The sequence below is a fragment of the Peromyscus eremicus genome, chromosome 19 (genome assembly GCF_949786415.1).
Source record: "Peromyscus eremicus chromosome 19, PerEre_H2_v1, whole genome shotgun sequence".
Lineage (NCBI taxonomy): Eukaryota > Metazoa > Chordata > Mammalia > Rodentia > Cricetidae > Peromyscus > Peromyscus eremicus.
Genome location: NC_081435.1, coordinates 6,905,219 through 6,928,249, shown reverse-complemented (window position 1 = coordinate 6,928,249; position 23,031 = coordinate 6,905,219).

The window sequence follows — 23,031 nt, the reverse complement described above, 5'->3', positions numbered from 1 at the left end:
CAAGGAGAACACATTCTCTTACAATCTAAAGCACTTGCCGTCCTGCTCCATCATCCCTCAGTGAAAGACCACAGGATATTGGCTCCTGAGAACTTCACAATTTCTCCAATCAAATACCAAGGTAGAAAAGTCTAAGTTCAGTGCTGGTAAACTGATGCTGATTCTTTTGAGAAGATGATGTGAAGATTAGTTTAGAGACTTCCACATTTTACATTCCATGATGCCGCTGTCCAGGGTGGGACAACGGCTCAAAGCTGGCCACCCTGAATCTGTGAAGTGACAGCCAGTAGAGGGCAGCACGCCACATTTTTTTTTTTTTTTTTTTTTTTTTTTTTTTTTTTTTTTTAAACAGTAAATTGGAGGAAAGGGCATTCCTGCAGGGGCTCTCCCTGCTTAGACAGTGGGTGAGCCAAAGGGCTGCTGTTCCTGTCTTCTCATTAACACTGACTGACAGGGAATACTCATAGCAAGAAATGAAGCTGTGTTGGCAAGATAGCAATGTAGGTATATACTTTAACTTTGTGTATGGCTGTAATTCCTTATAGTAAGCAGGATTCCCCTTGGTATTTTTTTTTCTGTCTTAGCCAAACATCATTTGACCTTTCTGATTTAGTTTTCTCATTATCGTTTGTCCCTTTGGGCTTTGGTGTGTGTGTGTGTGTGTGTGTGTGTGTGTGTGTGTTTGCAAAATGTAAGCAGACTATTTTTTTCTTTTCCTAACAAATCCCTAATCCCCAAGGCTTCCATGACCTGGCAGTAGAGCAAACATGGCTGCTGTAGAAAGGAGAGGTTGAAGTACTTCCGTACTAATGACCTTCATAATGACAGATCACTTGGCGTGCTATCTCATCTGTTAGCTGCAGACACCTTTGCTGTGAGCTGCCAGGGAAAGGAGATTTGTGTAAATAATCCATAATTACAGGAGAGTGGATGAAGATTGATGGGTAAAAAGAAAGTTTCCTCCTTTGGGAGTAGAGAACTTTTCCTTTGACTTTTACTGATCAATTAGTAGTTAGCAGGTAAATAAATACAGACAGTGCTGCATGGCACACAATTAAAAAGGTTCACTACCCAAGAATCTCTCTTAGTTGAGGAAAGACTGTCTCAGGAGTTAAAACGAATTCAGCAGCTGAAGGGGTGGAGTGTGGAGCCCAGCTGGTGCCTCAGAACCCAAAGTGACCCAGGAGTACTCATTCTACAGGCCAGTGGGCCGGAAACTGGGGTAATGACGTCATCCATTCAGTCTTTAAACAACCAAACCCAACATCTTTCTCAATTGATTGCTCTTTTCTCTGTATTTCCTCTGCTCTCCCAAGGGTCTGCTTGGTGCTCAGGTGAAACTGAGTACAAACAATTCCAGAATGCTGAATTTGAAAATACAAAACATCTTTTATGCAGAGGAGGGATAATGAATCAAAGGAAATGTGGAGGTGGGTTCAGCTAATTAGCATATGGACAGTTTCCTCACAATGAGCAGAGTGAGGTTTTTGCTTTTTATTGTATGGGCTGGCATAAGAGATAAAAGTTGGGGAGATTAGATGGGATGCATAAGGACTGAGTCTATACCATCAAGGGAAATAGAAAAGGTCAAAGATAAATGCCATGCATAGTCTAGAGATTGTCTGAAAGCTATGTCACAGAATTAACTTTCAGTCAAGCAATCTAACCATTAGGGCCAGTGTTCTCATTTCCCTGACTTAACCTTACACCATTTTTGACTCTTTTAAACACTAACTGCTTTGAAGTGAGCACTGAGGAACTTTACAAACAGCAGAGAACAAGTGTTCATGGGCATGTACACACATGCACATACAGTTTGCCTCTTTGTAGCCATCACTGGTCCTCTAGATCAATACCATTACTTTTAACCACCAATTTGCATAGCACATGAACTTAAAATAAGTCATACCTTTCCATAGATCTGTGCTAACACTGCCATAATCCATCCACTGCAGCTCCCTGACTGGCCTGGGAAGCCTGTGTCTGAACACAAGCTCAGATGTTCTGTAGTGATGCCGGTCTTGACAGCACATTCTGAGGGATGGAGTATGGCTATTACACAAGCTGGTGATGGGTGACTCCAGAGCAGAAGAGAGTAAGGCAGTGGTGAGCAGCTTGCACATAGTAGACTTGATTCAGGCTTCTATCTGTAAAGCAAGCTATAGACTGGTGGCCACCTTGGATGACAGTGTGTGAGTCTGCAAGGCTGCCATTAATAATGTGAGAAAAGATACCAGTTAGAGCTCAGACTTCAAATGAAAACAAAAGTTAGAGGCTATGGGTAATTACTTGTTTCAGAGATTCTTATACCTGTTTTCTTACTCAGTATTTGTTAAAATACAAATAAATATTATGAGCCTATGGGAAAACATCAACAAACCATGACTTCTATGGGTAGCACTTTGGTGACTTCTTGTCCTCTGAAATACATACGATTTTCATTTTCCCTCCTATGTCTGGCTCAAACTTTCTCACTCATTGTGGTCTTATTGCCTTTTCACCTAACCTCCAGTGTAACTGGGTAATTACGAAGAATGACATTTCCTCCTAGGACTTTACTCCCCATGCTGCACCCATTGGACTGAGAAGAGCCAGCTTTCTCTAAGGTCACTTCATGAAATTGTGCAACATGTCTGGAGCGATTTGGATCATCTAGGTACTGGGAAGAAGAAATAGGCTTATTGGTACCAGAAGAAGTCAAGTCTGGTACCCAGACACACAACTTCCATGTGAAGGTCCTTGAGAGAAGGGGCTAGCAGTTGTAACAGGAACAGTGGTGGTGGGAATCAAAGAGAATGCTTGTTTCCTGGGAACTATGGGACATTTGAATGAAAGTAATGAGGACATTCTTCTTCAAGGACTTTGAATGTATAGAGCAAGACATAAGACAAGACAGCTTTCAACACACACTGAAGACCGTGTGTGTACCAAAGAAATGACCTCAAGATATGGGCAAGGGGACAAGCCAGGAACACTGACTAAGATAAAACTCATGACTGTTCTAGGGAGCTGTTTTTGTCTCACCTACAATCCTTGTTGCTGTGACAATATCCCTAGCAAGAAGCAACTTAAGGGAGTGAAGGCTTATTTGGGTTTCTAGCTGGATAAGATATAGTCTGTAATGGCAGAAGAGGTCTGGCAACGGGAACATGGTGCAGCTGGTCACATTGCATAGACAATCAGAAAGTAGAAGGTGGACAAGAATTAAGTCCATTCTATAGAACCTCAAGGCCTGACCCCAGTGACTCACTTCCTTCAGTGAGGCTCCCTCCACACTTCCACAGCCTTCCCAAATGATACCTACTCCTACTTCTCCCCCTCCTCCTTGTTTCCCATGATCTGTTTCTACTTATTTCTTAAACTTAAATAAGAAAAAATATCACTAATGTCCAGAAATACTGTTCTAAACCTGTGGAGCAAGAACTGGCAAACATTTTATGTAATGAGATATGTAGTATTTTAGGCTTTGGGGATCATAGTGTTCATTCTGTAACTATTCATCTCTGTAGTTATAGACCCAATGTGATGACAGATAATACATAAATGAATGGCCATGCTGTTTTGCAATAGATTTCTATGAAAATAAGCAACCAAGTGTAATTAGCTGACTACTACTGTAGAATGTCAAGTCCTATGTAAGCCCCAGAATAGAAGAAAGGATAGGGAATTCAATGTTCATTTTTGTGAGAGGGGACTGAGAAATGAGCCTGCATGAGTTGAAGAACTAGATCTGAGATATTTGCCTAAGTCTGAGTGAGTCCTATAAAAACTTAATTCACAATTAAATATTACCTTTCATTCTTTTGTTAAAAGGATGTCATTGTGCAGAAAAGTGGGGTACTTTACCAATGGGTCCAGGGAAACAGCATGGCTGACATTTAGGGGTCTTGGCTGTAAAAAGTATGGTTACCTTAGCCCTATCAAGCAGAAAGGGTTCCAGAAGTTGCAGAAAGCTAGAGTCTGAAGGTTCTCCTTCAATGTAAAACTCAACCAATTTCAAATCAACAATGAACTCTCAAGATTTGATTCCAGAAGTCCCATTACCACTAATGTTTTATCTCCTCTGTTATATGATCTTGAATGCCCTTCTCCAATGGTGATTTCTTATTTCCAAATGGAAGACATATGTAAGCCTCATGGCTGGAATTTTCAGTATTCAGGTGTCTAGAGATATAATTTTTCTCTTGAACTTTGAAAAAGAGAGACTATACGTATAAGAACTTAATGAAATATATGAACTATATTCAAAGATGTTGAATGACCACAAATGATCAAAATCTAAGAGAATGAAGTTTTAGAAGTGTTCTGTAATTTTTTTTAATATCCTAGTTTGTGCACATGGAGATGTGCTCACAGGTAGGAAGGTGAGCTGCCTGAAATGCAAGCTTTTAGTCTTAATTAAATTAATAGCCACGTGGGACCCACCTCTTGCATTTGGCCGCCTTTGATCTTCCATTTTTATCTCCCCCCACCTTCCTTGCATTTCTCTGGTTTATTCTAGAGACCACCATTTTCTCCTCATGTGGAAAGACTTATGGATTCCGGTCGGTGTTTTTTTCTAATATGCAAATTTGGATCCTTCACCTTTCCTCTGTGTTTCTTGTTAAGTTGACAATGACATCTAGAGACTGATTCTAGGCATACTTACACTTGTTTAGGTAAGAGACTTGGGGTCATGGTGAGTCTTTCCAACTGTCATAAAGAATAACACATAAAGCAAAGGATAAGCAGGCTACTATCCACAACCCCAGAGCAGCTAAAGAGGAGGACCCTAAGAGACACATGCCCCAGAAAGGGGAAAGGGTTAAGATCTCCTGGACAAACTGGGAGTGGGGAGTAGAGGGGAAAGAATGGGAGGTGGGAACAGGAGGGTTGAGATGGCCAAGTTGGGGGAGGGACAGAGAGGGAGAGCAATGAAACAGATGCCTTGACAGAGTGAGTCATTATGTGGTTAGGGAGAAAGCTGGTGCTAGGGAAATCCCCATGAACCCACAAGGATGTCCCTAGCAATGGTGGAGAGGGTGCTTGCATTAGCCTTTCCCTGTACTCAGATTGATGTCTACCCTAATTGTCATCATGGAACCTATGTCTAGTGACTGATGAAAGCAGATGCAGAGACCCACAGCCAAGCACTGGCCAAGCTCTTGGAGTTGAGTTGAAGAGAGCGAGGAGGGACTATAGGAGCCAGGGGGGTCAAGATCATGATGGGAAAAACTGCAGAGACAACTGACCCAAGCTAGTGGGAGCTCACAGGACTCTGCACTGACAGCTGAGGAGCCTGTATGGGACTGCACTAGGCTCTCTGAATGTGAATGACAGTGTGTGGCTTGATCTGTTTGTGGGTCCCCTGGCAATGAGACCAGGAGTTATCCCAGGTACATGAACTGGGTTTTTAGAGCGTATTCCCTATGGTGGGATGCCTTATTCAGCACGTGAGTACGGGACTGTGGGGGAGGGGGGACGGTGGGGGGGACTTAGTCCTGCCCTAACTTGGTATGTCAGAGGCCTTACCCCCCCCCCAAGTGAAGAGTGGATGAGGGTGAAACGGGAGGAGGGGGGATGAGAGAAGGGGAGGGAGGGGGAATAGTGGTTGGTATGAAAAGTGAAAAACATTTTAAAGAAAGAAAGAAAGAATAGCACATACGGTCTGGTGCTGTCGCCTCTGCAGGGACGCCAGGGTGAATTAGTGGGTTCAGTTTATTCCAATTCATCCATTCAGCATCAAATTACCAATCAACATTTCTCCCAGTGGTTTTAATCTTTCTGACAACTGTTGTCTGAACCCATTATTTATTTCATGCCCCTAAGTCCCAACTTTTTGTGAATTTTAAAGAACATTCTCTCACAAGTTATTTGTAACACAGTTTGTGTGGTAAGGCAAATCTTTGATTTTGTTTATCAGCTTTCATAAGAAGAGAGTCATCTATCACTGTGAGAAGTGTATTTTAAAACTTTTATATTTACTAATTTATTTTTGTGTGTAGGCATATTCCTGTTTATTTGTGGGCTGGTGTGCATGTATGTATGTGGGGGTCAAAAGGTCAGTCTTACTTTGTGTTCCTCAGACACATGGTCTCAGTGACCTAAGGTTTGCTGGTTGGACTCTGCTGGTTTGCCATCAGCCCCGAAGACCCACTTGTGCCCACTTCAGCCTATGGCACTGGACTCCAGGTGGACCCAACTGCAGCAGCAAATTGTATGTGTGTTCTGAAGGTCTAACTCAGGTTTTCATGCCAGCAAGACAGGCACTATACAGACTGAGACTTCTCTGACACTTAATATTTTAATATCATGACAATATCATAGAGTGGGGTAGTGTTGTGTATTTTTCTCATTAGTTACTTTATTTGTTTGTTTTTACTTATTTTTGAAGCTGGATCTCAATGTTTTTTTTTTTTAAATTTTTATTTTGCAATACAATTCAGTTCTACATATCAGCCACGGATTCCCTTATTCTCCCCCCTCCCGCCCCCCTCACCTTCCCCCCAGCCCGCCCCCCATTCCCATCTCCTCCAGGGCAAAACCTTCCCCACAGACTGAGATCAACCTGGTAGACTCAGTCCAGGTAGGTCCAGTCCCCTCCTCCCAGGCCGAGCCAAGCGACCCTGCATAGGCCCCAGGTTTGAAACAGCCAACTCATGCAATGAGCACAGGACCCGGTCCCACTGCCTGGATGCCTCCCAAACAGATCAGGCCAATCAACTGTCTCACCCACTCAGAGGGCCTGATCCAGTTGGTGACCCCTCAGCCATTGGTTCATAGTTCATGTGTTTCCGTTCATTTGGCTATTTGTCCCTGTGCTTTATCCAACCTTGGTCTCAACAATTCTTGCTCATATAAACCCTCCTCATTCTCACTAATTGGACTCCCAGAGATCCACCCGGGGCCTAGTCATGGATCTCTGCATCCAGATCCCTCAGTAGTTGGATGAGGTTTCTAGCACGACAATTAGGGTGTTTGGCCATCCCATCACCAGAGTAGGTCAGTTTGGGCTGTCTCTCAACCATTGCCAGCAGTCTGTTGTGGGGGTATCTTTGTGGAAATCAATATGGCGCTTTCTTAGAAAATTGGGAATCCATCTCCCCCAAGATCCAGCTATACCACTCTTGGGCATATACCCAAGGAATGCTCAACCACACCATAAGAGCACTTGTTCAGCTATGTTCATATCAGCATTGTTTGTAATAGCCAGAACATGGAAACAACCTAGATGCCCTTCAACTGAAGAATGGATAAACAAAATGTGGTACATATACACAATGGAATACTACTCAGCAGAGAAAAACAATGACATCATGAGGTTTGCAGACAAATGGATGGATCTAGAAAAAATCATCCTGAGTGAGGTAACCCAGACTCAGAAAGACAAACATGGTATGTACTCACTCATAGCAGGATACTAGATGTGGAACAAGGATGACTGGATTGCTACTCACATCACCAGGGAGGCTACCTGGAAAACAGGACCCCAAGAAAGACACGGGGATTGCCCAATGACAGAGAAATGGAATGAGATCCCAAATGAACAGCCTGGACATGAGTGGGGGTAGTGAAGGGCGAGGGTCGAGGGAAAGAGAGCTTGGGGTGCGGGAGATCCCAGCTGGATCAACAACAGAGAGGGAGAACAAGGAATAGGAGACCATGGTAAATGAAGACCACATGAGAATAGGAAGAAGCAAAGTGCTAAAGAGGCCCACAGAAATCCACAAGGATCTCAATGTTTTATGTAGCTAAAGATGACCTTAACCGTTGGATTTTTCTTCCTCCATTTCTTGAATACTGCGGTTACAGGCATGTGGTGCTTCCCTGCCAAGTTCATGCATCTCCGGAAACAAAACTCAGGGTTTGCTTAAGTTAGGTAAGCACCGTACCAAGTGAGTTGTACGCTGCACAGTATCATAGACTTTAAAAGAATATTATTACTACAAACACAGAGATGTTAAAATAGTTTTACTTCAATAGGTTTTTTTTTTTTTTTTCCTCCTTTGCTCAGGTTAACCTGGCTTACAATGGTGAGGGTTTTTAAAATAACTTCCTTGGTTTCTGGCTTACATTTGATATGCGAAGCTCATTTTGCATATTTCCTTTTCAATAAAATGAGATTTTTTTTCTTCTTCTTCAGGGATCTCTGGTTCTTTGTAATGGAAAATGGGATTTAGACTCTTGAGCAAGAAGTGCATCTTTCCTTCCTAGGATGTTCCTGCTTCTTGTGCTTCTCAGCACACAGGGCGAAGAAACAGAGTTTTGTGAAGGAAAAGCTCGGCTATTCATATGGATAACTCTAATTATTTTTGAAGAAGACCTTTTTCAGCTGTGGGCATGTGTCTGTGCACTTTATAAAAGAAGATGCTAGGCTTTGCAGAGATAGAGACTGTAGAGCCAAGAGGCAAAGGGCGGGGGAGGACAGGAGCACTTGGGGCTGGAGAAGAGGAATGTGGGACTCAGAAGCCTCAGAAGAAAACTGCCCTGCTCCAGCATGGAAGGCCAGGAAGAGCTTCCCATGAAGCCAGTGGGAGCGTTCCTTACTCTTTCCAGTGCTATTTTAATATTGATCTGATGTACTGATGCAGTCTGGGATGCAGGTTACAGTGAGTCACAAGACCACTAGCATGAGTACAAGCTGTTTCAATACTGGCAGCTGTGTGGCAAAATATGATGATGCTGTGCCTTTGTTCTCCAGCTTAATAGTTATTATTTTATTTTTATTGTGTGTGTGTGTGTGTGTGTGTGTGTGTGTGTGTGGTGTAGACCAGAAATCAAAGTCAGATGTCTTTTTCAATCACTCTTTACCTAATTTTTTGTGACAAAGTTGTCTCTTACTGAATTCAGAGCTTGCCAGTTTGCTTAGGTTGGGTGGCCAGCAAGCTGCAGAGATCCGCCTGTCTCTGCCTCCCCAGTGCTGGGATTACAGGTACGCACTGCCTCGTCTGAGTTTTTAGGTAATAGTAGGCATCTCAGCTCGGGCTCTCATGCTTACCCAGCAAACACTTCACCTCCCTAGCCGTAGTCGTGGCCTTCTCTCTGCTTTCCAGGTGTAATCATGAGGTCCCGGAAAATCAGTTTTTACTGAGGGTCCAACTGCATACATTAAATTTACTAGCATTTCCCATCTTATTTAATGCTACTTTTAAAGTTCATCTCACTAAATCTGTCTCAATTTAATCCTCTTTCCTAGAGTATCCTTAGTATTGCTTAAGCTGAGTCTAAAAGTGATATCACCTCTTTGCTTTCATTCTTAAAATTTATTTATCTAGGTATAACATTCTATATTTTTTCATTAGCCAGAAGACATTTTCTTCTGGCCTTTGTTATTGCTAATGATAAATCACATGCCTGTATAGTTATTCTTCTGTAGGTGGTGACTTTTTCTTCTCTTTTGGCATACTTCCAATTTTTCCTGGTCCATTGTTTGCAGGATTCACCAATATTTGCTTTTAATAATTTCTATTTATTCGTGGTACTCTTAATTTATAAATGTATGTATGTATGTATGTTGGCATTCTAATGAATCTATGATTGCTATTTTTTAAGTCTGTTTCAGGTATTTTTAAATGAAACATGTCTCCTTAGAGGTTATAGCTACTTCAAAATTGTACTATTATAATACTCTTACTGCTATCAAGCCTTAGAAATAATTTCTTTTCTGTGTATTGACACATGAGTTTGAAAGAAAGAAAAATCTCAAGATAGCTAAAATAGTAAAATATCTAAAAACCAGAGAAGTAAGTATGTGAGCCAGCCCCACAGTGCTCTCAAGGGTGTGGAATGGTGGGAAATGCTCTGATAGTTGAGATGGCAGGAGATATGGCCATGCCTCACACAGGAAACAATGAGCCGGAACAAAGGTAAGACCAGCCAGAGACACAGGAAGTATGATGAAGAAGTCTAAAAAACTCTAAGAGGAGAAAATGAAACTAAAGAAGAGAGTGCTATGAAGCTCTAAACTTAAGGACATGCCTAAAATACAGAAGTGATCCCATAGAAGGAAACAGAAATGTCACCACCGGACTGTACCAATGGTTGATACAGGGTTACCATCTGGTCCATGTCCAGTGACCTTCTTCCTGTCACTTGAGACAACTAAGCAGAAACAGATAACTGAGCAACACACATTAACGGTATCACCAAAGAGAAGATATCTTGCTAGATTGGCACATCTTATTCTGCTACAATTACATTGGCTACGGGCTTCCAAATATTAACAAAATCATTAATCTTGTCTTAGTCACAGAATCAGTTCTTACTATGAACATTGAGTAACTGCGGAAGTCAGGTACATACGGAAGTCTGGCTACTGATTGATTCTTCATTATCCTGAGCATTGTGACAAGAAGCAGATAAATGAGCAGCCTCTGAGCTGCTTAGTCCCCTTCAAAGGCATGTTCCCAAATGAACTAAAGCTGTGTCATCATGCTTCACCTTCTAAAGATTCCACACCTCCTTCAGAACCACAGTTCATCATGTGGACACTTGGGGACATCCAAGATCCAGGCAGTAGCTTGGCTTCTAGGTTTCAGCACCTCCCCACACTCCATGTCCGTTGGTTATCTGCTCTGTTTTTCTTTGAGCTTATTTCTGTCATGAAAAGAAATTTATTATAATTATCCCCAAGAGTCATATTTGTATGTGTGTCATATCTCTATAAAAGCAGGTTCTCAAAAGATGAAAAATTATATTGGAAAGTTGTACCTGCATGAAAGTTCCATTCCATTACATCAAACTCTATGTCCCTAGAAAATGGCACATTTTTCAAATTCTTAAATGTTATGCTTTGGTGTCCCCAGTTGTCTTCAGAGTCTCATTTATTTGATGCTATGAATCTTTTTTTAAATAAAAAATAAGGTAGCTAATCAGTTAACTTACAGTCTTTACAGTTTTCAAATGTTGGTTGAAACTATTTAAATTACAAAAAGAAAAATATATTTTATGACTCTGTGTCTCTGTTTCTCTCTTTCTATATTTAGAACGGCACCTCAATTTGTTACTCAAGATGGCTTCAAGCTTCCAATCCTCCTGCCTCTGTCTTCTAAATGCTGGGGCTACTGATGAAATGAATTACAAATTAAATGCATATTATTTATTAGTGTTTACATAATCATATTTAAGCAAAATTGCCGGATGAATCAGTACGTTTCTAGTCCTAGGCATCCACCACATCTATGGCTCCCTCCTGTTCTAATGCAGGTCTAACAAAAGCTGCATGCAGACTCCTCTTGTTTGAAGAAGCACAGCATTAACTTTTTTTTTTCATTGTATCAGGTTTCAGTTGACTGCTGAGAATAAGGAAACTGTCCTATAACCTGATTCTTTTCTCACTGCAGAACTCAGTTCCTAAGTCAACAGGAAGCTCATAGTCCTAGGCGGGGAATTGCCACTAGGATATCTTTAGAAAGAGTTTAGGGAATCAGGGGTTGGGGATCTCAGGTTAATGAGGCTTAGATGATTTCTGATTAAAACAGGCTTATGTATGACTATGACTCTATCTATTAGCAACCAAAATTTCCTTGGGAAATACCCAAGACATTTCAATCTGAGAGAAACCTGCTGCTTTCCCAAACATCTGAGCTCTCTTTTACTTTGGGGCAAAGGAAAGAGGAGGGAGCTTCTCTGGGCTGTTGCCACCCATTATGAGTAACCTGGGGGCTTGAGTGATGGAATCAGGAACTGCTGAGTTCTAGAACTGTTGCAAGTGAGAAAGAACAGATAGAGCCAAATTAAACTGCATTCTTTAGAGGGTGCAGATTTTCCTCCCAAGTCCCATTTCCATGTTTTTTTTTTTTTAATAAAACCCCAACATATCTGTGAGCATGCAACTAATGCTTACAGATCCAAGACACGGTGAGGTAACCAGGTAACTGCCATTGTTGGCTAAAATGAGAAACTTGGAACCACTGACTATGAGGGGCCCCTGGTCACCTTTTTGATCTTTCTCTTCACAGCAAACCAAAGGCAGGTTCAAGGCTGGCAGTGACCAAGCTGAGAAAAGATGGATAAAATTGTGTATTTCCCATATTTATATTTCAATATATTTCTGTGCCTAAATTAACACTGACTTGGAAAGACAGTCTGCTGAGAGAGATCCTTTTTTGTAACTCTTTTGTGCCGCATGGTGTCCAGAGTGAGGGCGCCTGAGAACAGACTTGCTCTGATATGACTTTGCAGGACTTGATCAATATAGAACCAGTTCTGAGGTCCAAGAAGTATCTGCAACTTGCTACCCATAATGCAAGGCTAACCCTAGAGAAGCTGGCTCTCCCATCACTGTTTCCATTTTATGATGTCAAGTTTTGTCGATCCATGGAAAACTAAAAGCAAAAATTCATTTCAACTGTATCAGAATGCTCAATGAAAAACCAAGAGAAGATGAGTTTGCTAGTTAGCCTGTAAATGAGGAATCCACACACCACAAAAGAAAGCAAGAGGAAAAATACAGAAAATAAGTTTCATAAGATTGTTGATTGTAAATGTTTTAAGATAAATAGATGGTTCTTTTCTTTTTTGAATTAAATTTTTGTTATGTTTATTAGTGTGTGTGTGTGCATAAGTGTGTATATGTGCACACACACAGACAGACAAACAGACAGACACATACACACACAAACACACACAAAGACACACACGTGGAACAGACCAATCTCAAGGCATCGCACTGGACAGAAAAGGCATCCTCACCTGCATCCTTAGCACCTGCTGAGCCACCTCACTGGCTCAGAGGGAAACCTCAATGCCTCTTTTCTTTCCCTTTCTGTTGGAATGCATGCAAATAAGTTTGCATGAAACAGGATGATGCATTTTGTGTTGTCCAAAGGAAGACAAGTGCCCACAAAGGAAGACACTGCTTTTTTTCAGTCACGATGCTCCAATCATGGTTCTGTAGCATATTTCCAGAGGTGGGAGATAAGTTAACAAATGACCTGTCTCCCCCAACCCTCCCACCCATGCTGAGGGACTGAGCCCAGGGCCTTACACATGCTAGGCTCCTCTGCCACTGAGATATATGCCCAGCCTAAATGACCTTTGAAATTGCAGAAAACTCTGAAATTCTATAGAACTGTGAAGTATCTTGGTATTTTATTACTATCAAGAGGGAAAAGAGAAAGAACTAAACTTTGAGCTCTATTCTAAATGACAGCTGCTTTCTACAGGATATGGAGGCACAGAGTTACCTGCACTTAGTGCTGGCAATTCTTTTTTTCATTCTTATTTATTTATTTGTTTGTTTATTTATTTTTTTTCTATTATCAGGTTGATACAGTACAAATTCTTTTCCTAATAGTGAAATGTTTCACTGAGGCTTGCCCAGTGATTGAGTAATACCAAAACTTATTATAAGCCACAGTCATCCTAGGGTTCCCCTTGCTATATAGCCTCCCTGGATCTGTGGGTTGCAGTCTGATTGTTCTTTGCTTTATATCTAGTATCCACTTATGAGTGAATACACACCATGTTTGTCCTTCTGGGTTTGGGTTACCTCACTCAGGATGATATTTTCTAGTTCCATCCATTTGCCTGCAAATTTCATGCTGTCATTGTTTTTCTCTGCTGAGTAGTACTCCATTGTGTGTATGTACCACATTTTATTTATCCATTCTTCAGTTGAAGGGTATCTAGGTTGTTTCCAGGTTCTGGCTATTACGAATAGTGCTGCTATGAATGAACATAGCTGAGCATGTATCTTTGTGGTATGACTGAGCATTCCTTGAGTATATGCCCAAAAGTGGTATGGCTGGGTCTTGAGGTAGATCAATTCCCAATTTTCTGAGAAACTGTCATACTGATTTCCACAGTAGTTGTACAAGTGTGCACTCCCACTCACAGTGAAGGAGTATTCCCTTTGTTCTGCATCCTCTCCAACATAGACTGTCATTAGTGTTTTTGATCATAGCCATTCTGACAGGTGTAAGGTGGTATCTCAGAGTCGTTTTGATTTGCATTTCTCTGATGACTAAGGATGTTGAACATTTCTTTAAATGTCTTTCAGCCATTTGAGACTCTTCTTTTGAGAATTCTCTGTTTAGCTCTTTGCCCACTTTTTAATTGGATTGTTCAGTATTTTGATGTCTAGTTTCTTGAGTACTTTATATAATTTGGAGATTAGTCGTCTGTCAGATGTGGGGTTGGTGAAGGTCTTTTCCCATTCTGTAGGCTGTCTTTTTGTCTTATTGACCATGTCTTTTGCCCTACAAAAGCTTCTCAGTTTCAAGAGGTCCCATTTATTAATTGTTGTTCTCAGTGTCTGTGCTACTAGTGTTATACTTAGGAAGTTATCTCCTGTGCCAGTGCATTCAAGAGTACTTCCTACTTTCTCTTCTATCAAACTTTCACTATTTGCAGATAATATGAAAGTATACATAAGTGACCCCAAAAATTCTACAAGGGAACTTCTGCAGCTGATAAACTCCTTCAGTAAAGTAGCAGGATACAAGATCAACTCAAAAAAATCAGTAGCCCTCATATACACAAATGATAAAAGGGATGAAAAAGAAGTCAGAGAAACATCACCCTTTACAATAGCCACAAATAATATAAAATACCTTGGGATAACACTAAACAAGTGAAGGACCTGTTTGATAAGAACTTTAAGTCTCTAATGAAAGAAATTGAAGAAGATATCAGAAAATGGAAGGATCTCCCATGCTCATGGATAGGTAGGATTAGCATAGTAAAAATGGAAATCTTACCAAAAGCAATCTACAGATTCAATGCAATCCCCATCAAAATACCAACACAATTCTTTACACACTTGGAAAGAACAATGCTCAACTTCATATGTAAAAACAAAAGACCCAGGATAGCTAAAAGAATCCTGTACAATAAAACAACCTCTGGAGGCATCACCATCCCTGACCTCAAGCTCTACTATAGAGCTATACTAATAAAAATAGCTTGGTATTGGTATAAAAATCGACATACAGACCAGTGGAATTAAATTGAAGACCATGACATTAATCCACACACATATGAACACCTGATTTTTGACAAAGAAACCAAAACTATACAATGGAAAAAAGAAAGTGTCTTCAACAAATGGTGCCGGCATAACTGGATGTCAATATGTAAAAGATTACAAATAGATCCATATCTGTCACCATGCACAAAACTCAAGTCCAAGTGGATCAAAGACCTCAACATAAATCCATTTACACTGAACTTGATAGAAGTGCTGGCAGTTCTGATGCAGCTTGAAATGAACAGCAGCAGAGACCTCCTAAGCATTGGGAATACCCACCTGTACAGGGTTGATTGACTCCCCTGCTGGGGATGCCTTTCCGTATGCTGTGAGGGTATTGTTCTGATCAATTGGTAAATAAAACACTGATTGGCCAGTAGCTAGGCAGGAAGTATAGTGTAGGTGGGATAAGTAGAGAGGAGAATTCTGGGAAGTAGAAGGTTGAGTCAGGAGACGCTGCCAGCCACCGCTGCCATGAGAAGCAAGATGTGAAGGCAGAACTGCGAAAAGGTACCAAGCCACATGGCTAAACTTAAATAAGAATTATGGGTTAATTTAAATGTAAGAGCTAGCTAGCAAAAGGCTTGAGCCATGGCCATGCAGTTATAATTAATATTAAGCCTCAGTGTGATTATTTTATAAATAAGCCATAGGACTGCAGGAGCCAGGAAAAACTTCTGGCTACACTCCCCCATCTGTTCTCTTCATGGACGGAGACACACACAGGGGGGTATGTTTTCTGGCCATGGCAAACAGCTAGTGCATGGAGAGTTTCATAGGGATGAACAGAGTATCCACTATAGTTCATTGGGTTTTCTTATCTATAACAGCTACATAAAGAAATCCACCTGCCTGGTTCTCAGCCTTTTTCTCACCTTTATAATGAAAATGAACCATAGCCACCCAATCTGCCTTGAAGACATTGAAAATAAGTAAACAAAATCAGGAAAGAAACAAATTGTTTAGTGCATCTTATTTTATTTTATCATTGAGGCTGAGATTTACTTGGTAGTGTAGGGAAAAGGGGCTGTCTAGAAAAACCCATCCTGACCCTGGAGCCCAGAATTAGGGAAGGATGGTTCAGATAAAGCCAGTGAGAGAAACACAATTTAGCTCAGATCAGAGCCATCTCTGCCTCTGTCCAACTGACTTGTGAAATCAACCAGTCACAGAGCAGGACAGCAGAATCCTGGCCCTAGGGCCCAGGACCAGGGAAAGAAACACAGCCTGTGTTTGGAACCTGGGCCAGAGAAATGAACCAAGAAAACATGCCTGACTCTGAAACCAGTACCAAAGAAACACTTGGCCGCTAGAATCAGTCAGTGAATGAAATGTGCCCTGACCTTAGAGGTAGTGTCAAAAAGCCAAGAAAGGCCAGTGGAAGAAACACAGTTTGGCCCTGAAATCAGGGCCATCTCTGCTCCTTGCTCACAAAACTGGCCAATCCCTGGGCAGAAAATAAACTAATCAATCACAGTTGACTCTGCCCCCTAGACATCCTATATAAACCGCCCTGCCTGGTCAGTTGTGAGCTGTTCTCTCCACCCTGGTGGAGGCAGCTACTCTCCTGGACTCCTCCTTCCCAAATAAACCTCTTTCTCAAAAGAGTATTGGGTGAAGACCTTCATTGACTGGTGAACAGAAGAACCTTGCTGGGACGTCCCATAGTGGACTGAGCAAGGGGGAGCTGAACAGAAGAACCTTGCTGGGATGTCCCATAGTGGACTGAGCAAGGGGAGCTGAACAGAAAAACCTTGCTAAGACGTCCCATAGTGGACTGAGCAAGAGAGAGCTGGTAACACTGAGCCAGAGATTGTGGCTCTCCAGGAGAGGAGCAGGATTGCTGTGTCCTGTGGGGAGATCATCCCCCATCACACCAGGTATATCCTGACTTTCCCAAAGAGTCAGGATACCCTTCCTTGCTGAAGCAGTTCCAGGCCTGACTCTCCTGAGAAGTCAGAAAAATTTCCTTTCCAAGGTTGGGCTGTTTCTTTGCAGTCCCAGTCATCAGAGCTATGCTAAACAGCTTCAGGAATCCAGGACACCTTCAGGGCAGAGCTCTTGTTCTAAGTAGCTCGAGGTGTGCAGGATACCTAGCCCTCTAGGACTGAACTGTCTCTAGTTCAGCCATCACAGCTGTGCTAAACAGCTTCAGGTGTCTGGGACACCTTCAGGGCAGAGCTCTTGTTCTGAGTAGCTCAAGGTGTCTGGGACACCTCGTCCTCTAGGGCTGAACTGTCTCCTTGCAGTTTCAGCCATCAATTTACTAACATTTTGGTGCCGAAACCCAGGACACCAAACCCAGAGTTTTTGCAGTTTACTAACAGGTAGCCCATGCTGGGCTAAAACTTAAGGATATCCTCCTGCCTCAGATTTCCAAATGCTAGAATCACAGGCATGGGCCAGGTAGGTGCAGCTTTTTTTTTTTTAACATTATAATTTGAGTTGGGTGGTACATTTGGGACATAAAGGCAGGCAAATCTCTGGGAGATAGAGGCCAACCTTGTCTACAGAGCAAGTTCCAGGACAACCAAGGCAACCCTATCTTGAAAAACCACAGACACACACACACACACACACACACACACACACACACACACACACAGATTATAATTTGATTACAACACTTCTCCCTCTCCTTTTCTCCCTCCAGACTCGGCAATATACCCCTCTCTATTCTCCTTCAAATTTACAGCCCCTTTTTTTCCACTAATTGTTATTGCATGCATTCATTTATGTGTATATATTCCTAAATATAACCCTTTCAGTCTGTATGTTACTCCCTGAAATCTTGAATATAGGTACAGCTTTAAAATTTTTAGTGTGATGCCTGTGTGTGTGTTGGGGGGAGGGTTATGAACACTATATACTATAACAATACTAATTGATACTTCATTACAGAATTCAGAGTTCAAAGACATTTCATTCAAAGTCTTAAAATTTTTATTTAAGTATATTTGCTAGGTTTGTAGAAATTAAATAAAAATCCCCCAAATAAAGAAGAATAGAAGTACAATTTTTTGAAAGTTGTAGTTTTATAATGATTATGACTATATAATATTTTTCTGTTTTGTGTATTATATAAATTTTAAAATAGTTTAATTATGGCATTTATAATTGAACATTTTCCACAGTGAATGTAACATTCATATTTTATTGAAACTATAATTTTAATGGCCATACATGATCTTATAACTCTATCAAAGAGATCACTATTTACTGATAATATATATTTTTAAGTCCAGTAACCAGCTGTTAAAAACAATGACATCATGAAATTTGCAGACAAATGGAACTAGAAAAAAATCATCTTGAGTTAGGTAACCCAGAACCAGAAAGACAAACATGGTATGTACTCACTCATAAGTGGATATTAGCTGTAAAATAAAGGATAATCATACTATGGTCCACAGACTAGAGAAGCTAAGTAACTAGGGGTGGGTACAAGTTGGGATACTCATATCTCCCTAGGAATAGGAAATAGAAGAGATTTTGTGAGTGGACTGTGGATGGATAGGGATGGGAACATGAACAGCTGGGGTCGGGTGGAGGGAAACCATACTGAAAGAGATGACTGGAAAGAGGGGGCATTTCAAGTTCAGGTAAAAACCTGGTGTAAGGGAAGTTCCCAGGTATCTACGAGGATGACTCCAGCTAAGACTCTTAGCAATAGTAGATATGTAGCCTGAACTGGCCATCTCCTGTGACTAGTGAAGACTTCCAGTGGAGGGGTTGGGACACCAACTCAGCCACACAACATTCTACCTATAGCCTGTCCTGCCTATGGGATGTGCTGGGGTAAGGGTGCCATAGAGATTGATGGAGTGGCCAGGCAATGACTGGTCCAGCCTAAGGCCAATGCCATGAGAGTAAACCTACCCCTGACATTGCCTGGATTCACAGGCTAGATGGCTCAGAGACCTAGGATAGAACCAAACATGACTGAAGAAAAGAATATCAATATAATGATGTCTAATGATATTTTTCTATACTCATAGATTGATGCCTAGCACAATCGTCATCAGAGAGACTTCATCCAGCAACTGATGGAAACAGAGACAGAGACCCACAGTAAACAATAGGTTGAGCTATGAGAATCCTTCTGAAAACAGGGAGGAAAGATTGTAGGAACCAGAGGGGTCAAGGACATCACAAGAAAACCCATAGAATCAACTGACCTGGGTTCATAGGAGCTCACAGAGTCTAAACGGACAACAGGGAGCCTGCATGGGACTGACCTAGGCCACCTGCATATATGGTACTGTTGTGTGAATGGTAGAGGGTCTTTTAATAAAACCCTAGTACCTGATATTGGGATAAATGCTGAAAGATCAGAGAGACAAAGGAACAAGCCACAGTCACCAATTCTTATCTCACCTACTCCTCAGTCTGAAAATACCCTCTAGCTCCTGACTCCTTGAGTCTTATAGACTTTTCTTCACCCAACCATCACTTTCTGGGATTAAAGGTGTGTGCCACCAATGTCTGGCCTCCATGTTTAATCTAGTGGCTTGTTCTGTTCTCTGATCTTCAGTCAAATTTTATTAGGGTACACAATATATCACCACATGGGACATTTGTGTAGTTTGGCCTTCTTGTGAAACTCCTAACAGTGGAGCCAGGGCTGTCTCTGACTCTGATGCTTGCTTTTGGGGTCCTTTTCCCCTACTGAATTGCTTTGTCTAGTCTTGATACTATGAGGGGAGGTACTTAGTCTTACTGCAACTTTATATGCCACGTTTTGTTGATATCCACAGGAGGCCTGCCCTTTTCTGAACAGGAACAGAAACAAAGAAGGAGAAGTGGATTGTGGTGGGACAGAGGGTGGGTCAGGGGAGAGACTTGGAGGAGAGGAGGTAGCAGAAACTTCATTTGGGATAAAATAAATAAATAAAAATTTAAAAGTCAGAAAAAAAAATGTGGAGTAACATTTATTGTATAATTTCTTTGTGTCAGAGGTATTCTAGTTAAGCAGGTACTATTTTGATTCTATTAACAGCCAAACAGGATGAAAGGCAAAGACTAGCTTCAATCCAACCACTATAAAATGTGCTTTCTGAAGCTCTTGGATGAATTCAGAAGACAGGATCACCCAAATGGCCTGTTGTCATACCAAGCCTAAACTGAAGGACAATGAGAAAACTGCAAAGGCTCAGAACTCTCCTGTCTTCTCTCCACTTTCAAACAGAGCCCCCGTCACAAGTATTTTGCCTCACATCCAGAAAAAAAGACAGAGTGATCAGTCTGAACAAACAGGCCTTAGTGAAGTCACCTGCTTACTTCTGTAGGTTGTACCTGTCTGCACAACCACAGCGCTAATGTACTTTGAAATTATCTATCTATCTATCTATCTATCTATCTATCTATCTATCTATCTATCTTTCTATATCTGTTATTTATATCATCTATCTATTATTTAATACTTTGTGTGTGTGTGTGTGTGTATGTGTGTGTGTGTGTGTGTGTGTGTGTGTGTGTGTGTAGAATCAGAAGATAACTTGTATGTGTGTGAGTTGATTCTCACCTACCATGTAGCTCTCTGGGATTGAATTCAGGTCATCAGCATTGACAGCAAGCAGGCTTTTCCTGCTTAGCTTTCTCATCAAGCCCAATTGCAATTCTAAACAACTGCCTATTTTCCATCAGACTTAAACATAAAAATACATACTTTTTCTCTGTACTCTTGGCTCTTCCTTTCTTGAAGTCCCATATTGTATAAAACCACATTAAAAATCATTATACTTTTCTCATATTTCTTGGTGGTATGACTGTTAACTAAAACCCTTGTGGGAGGTAAAGGTAGTATGCAGCCCATGTCTGTTGTGATAAAGCAACATTTCACAGTGAACATTTGTTTGAGTGTACATACCATAGTGTTTTAGAGTTCAGAGAGACTGAACACAACTTTATTTTTCTTCAGTGGCAGCTTTCTTTAAAATTTTGTCTGAGATAGATTAAAAAAAAAAACAGATTCCAAGAGAACAAGGGATTTCTTTGCTGAATCAAATGAACATACATGAAGACTAAGGATTTCTCCAAGCAGCGTTTGCATCTAGAATTCAGCAGAGGTGGGATCTCTCTATGGTATGGAACCTGACTGACGTGTAGGACCTTCACTGACTCTGTGTGCCCAGGTAAAAGAGTCCCTGTCAATGTTGCCACAGTGTTTGTACTTGTGAAGTGTTGAGTGCTTTAATTGTAGTACAGAAATGGGGGCCGGAAGTCCAAACAGAAAATAAATAAAAGCATGTAGTCCCAGTAGGCTTATAAAAGTACCTTTTATAAAACATAGGACATTTAGTTAATTTAAATGATCACATCTGTGATTCCAAATACATCTGGCCTTGCAGAAAACAGCTGGGTCCAGAAGCCAGGCTGGTGAAGGCTGAGTACATTGTAGCAGGGAGATAATTGGTCTCAGAAGGAAAAGGTTTCAAGTGCTCAGCTATTCAACAGTATTTCAAAGGGTGTCTCTAGAGGAACATTGATCTTGACACACCACTCTTTTTGTGTGTGTGGTGTCCTCTGACTGTGTGTGAAGACAATGACAGTTAGCAGGGGAGCTGAGGAGAAAGGCTCCCAGAGCTCACAGGAGATGCATTCCTGTGTAGCTGGACTCTAAGTCAATCAACATGTGGGCTCTTTGGGTCCCTGTCTTCAAAGCAAGCTTTGACTCCAAGCTGAGAAGGAAGACCATTTGAAGAAGCATCAAATGGCTTAGGGAAAGGGTGAACATCCCAGCAACTCCTTTGTGCTAAGGGCTTCCAATCCAGGGGCTTAGAAGCCTTAGGAAATAGAGGAAATACAGTCAACACGGGATTGTCAATGTTCTTCAGAGTGGGTTTTGTGTGGCGAAATGGGTAACTCCCATTTGAAGTGTTAACATTCAATTTCACACACACACATTTACAACCAGAGTTGCCTTTTAAACATATAAATCAGTTTCCTAAATATAAAGTTGGTAAGTTTTTGCAAGGCCTTCATTGTGTTTGGTCCCATTCTTACACTTGGATTATTAACTTTCTTTAAATGTTTGAAGCTGCAATTGTAACTTTCATATGACTGATGAACTTCTTTCCTAAAGGGTGTGTCTGGTTTGGCAAATTTTTCTCAAGATCTTCAGAAACTTTAATAAGTCTATTGAATTTACTTTATGAATAAACAAGGCTCTAGGTTCCTTTAAATCAGTGGTTCTCCAACTGTGGACCTTAGACCAACACCATCATCATAGTCATTATCTAAAATTTAGTAGAAATGTAAGTGATTGACTCCACCCAGACCCCTAGGATGGATAAGGAGACAGGACCAGGACAGTGGTGCTGTGGCCAGGATGTCCATGGAGGTTAGCACACCAAATATCCCACATTTCCATGCAACTTGCAAAATTTCAAGTTGATGTCATAAGCCTCATCCAATCCTTCAGTTTGCATTTTTAGTTTTGGAGACAGGGTCTCTCTGTGTAGTCCTGACTGTCCTGGAATTCACTCTGTAGAACAAGCTGAACTTGAACTCAGAAATCCGCCTGCCTCTGCCTCCTGAATGCTGGGATTAAAGGCGGTTGCCACCACTACCACCTGGCTCGGTTTGTCTTTTCAAAAGTACAAAAACAAAAACATAGCCGGGCGGTGGTGGCGCACGCCTTTAATCCCAGCACTCGGGAGGCAGAGCCAGGAGGATCTATGTGAGCTCGAGGCCAGCCTGGGCTACCAAGTGAGTTCCAGGTAAGGCGCAAAGCTACACAGAGAAACCCTGTCTCGAAAAACCAAAAAAAAAAAAAAAAAAAACAACAACAACAACAAAAAAAAACATAGGGCTTATGTATTAGACAATGGTAATTAGTCATCAATACCTAAATAATTCCATATATATAGACTATCTCTATATACATATATATTGAATACATGAATGCATAATTAATGTTTTTCTAAGGGAATTTGTGCTCTAAAAAACGATTATGATGTTGCTTATCAAGGTAATTCAACCTTGAAATACTTCTTTAACTCTAGAAGTTTATTAATTGAGTAATGATTTATTAAGTATTAGGTCTGAATCATATGACTCTAAATTTAACAAGGGATATG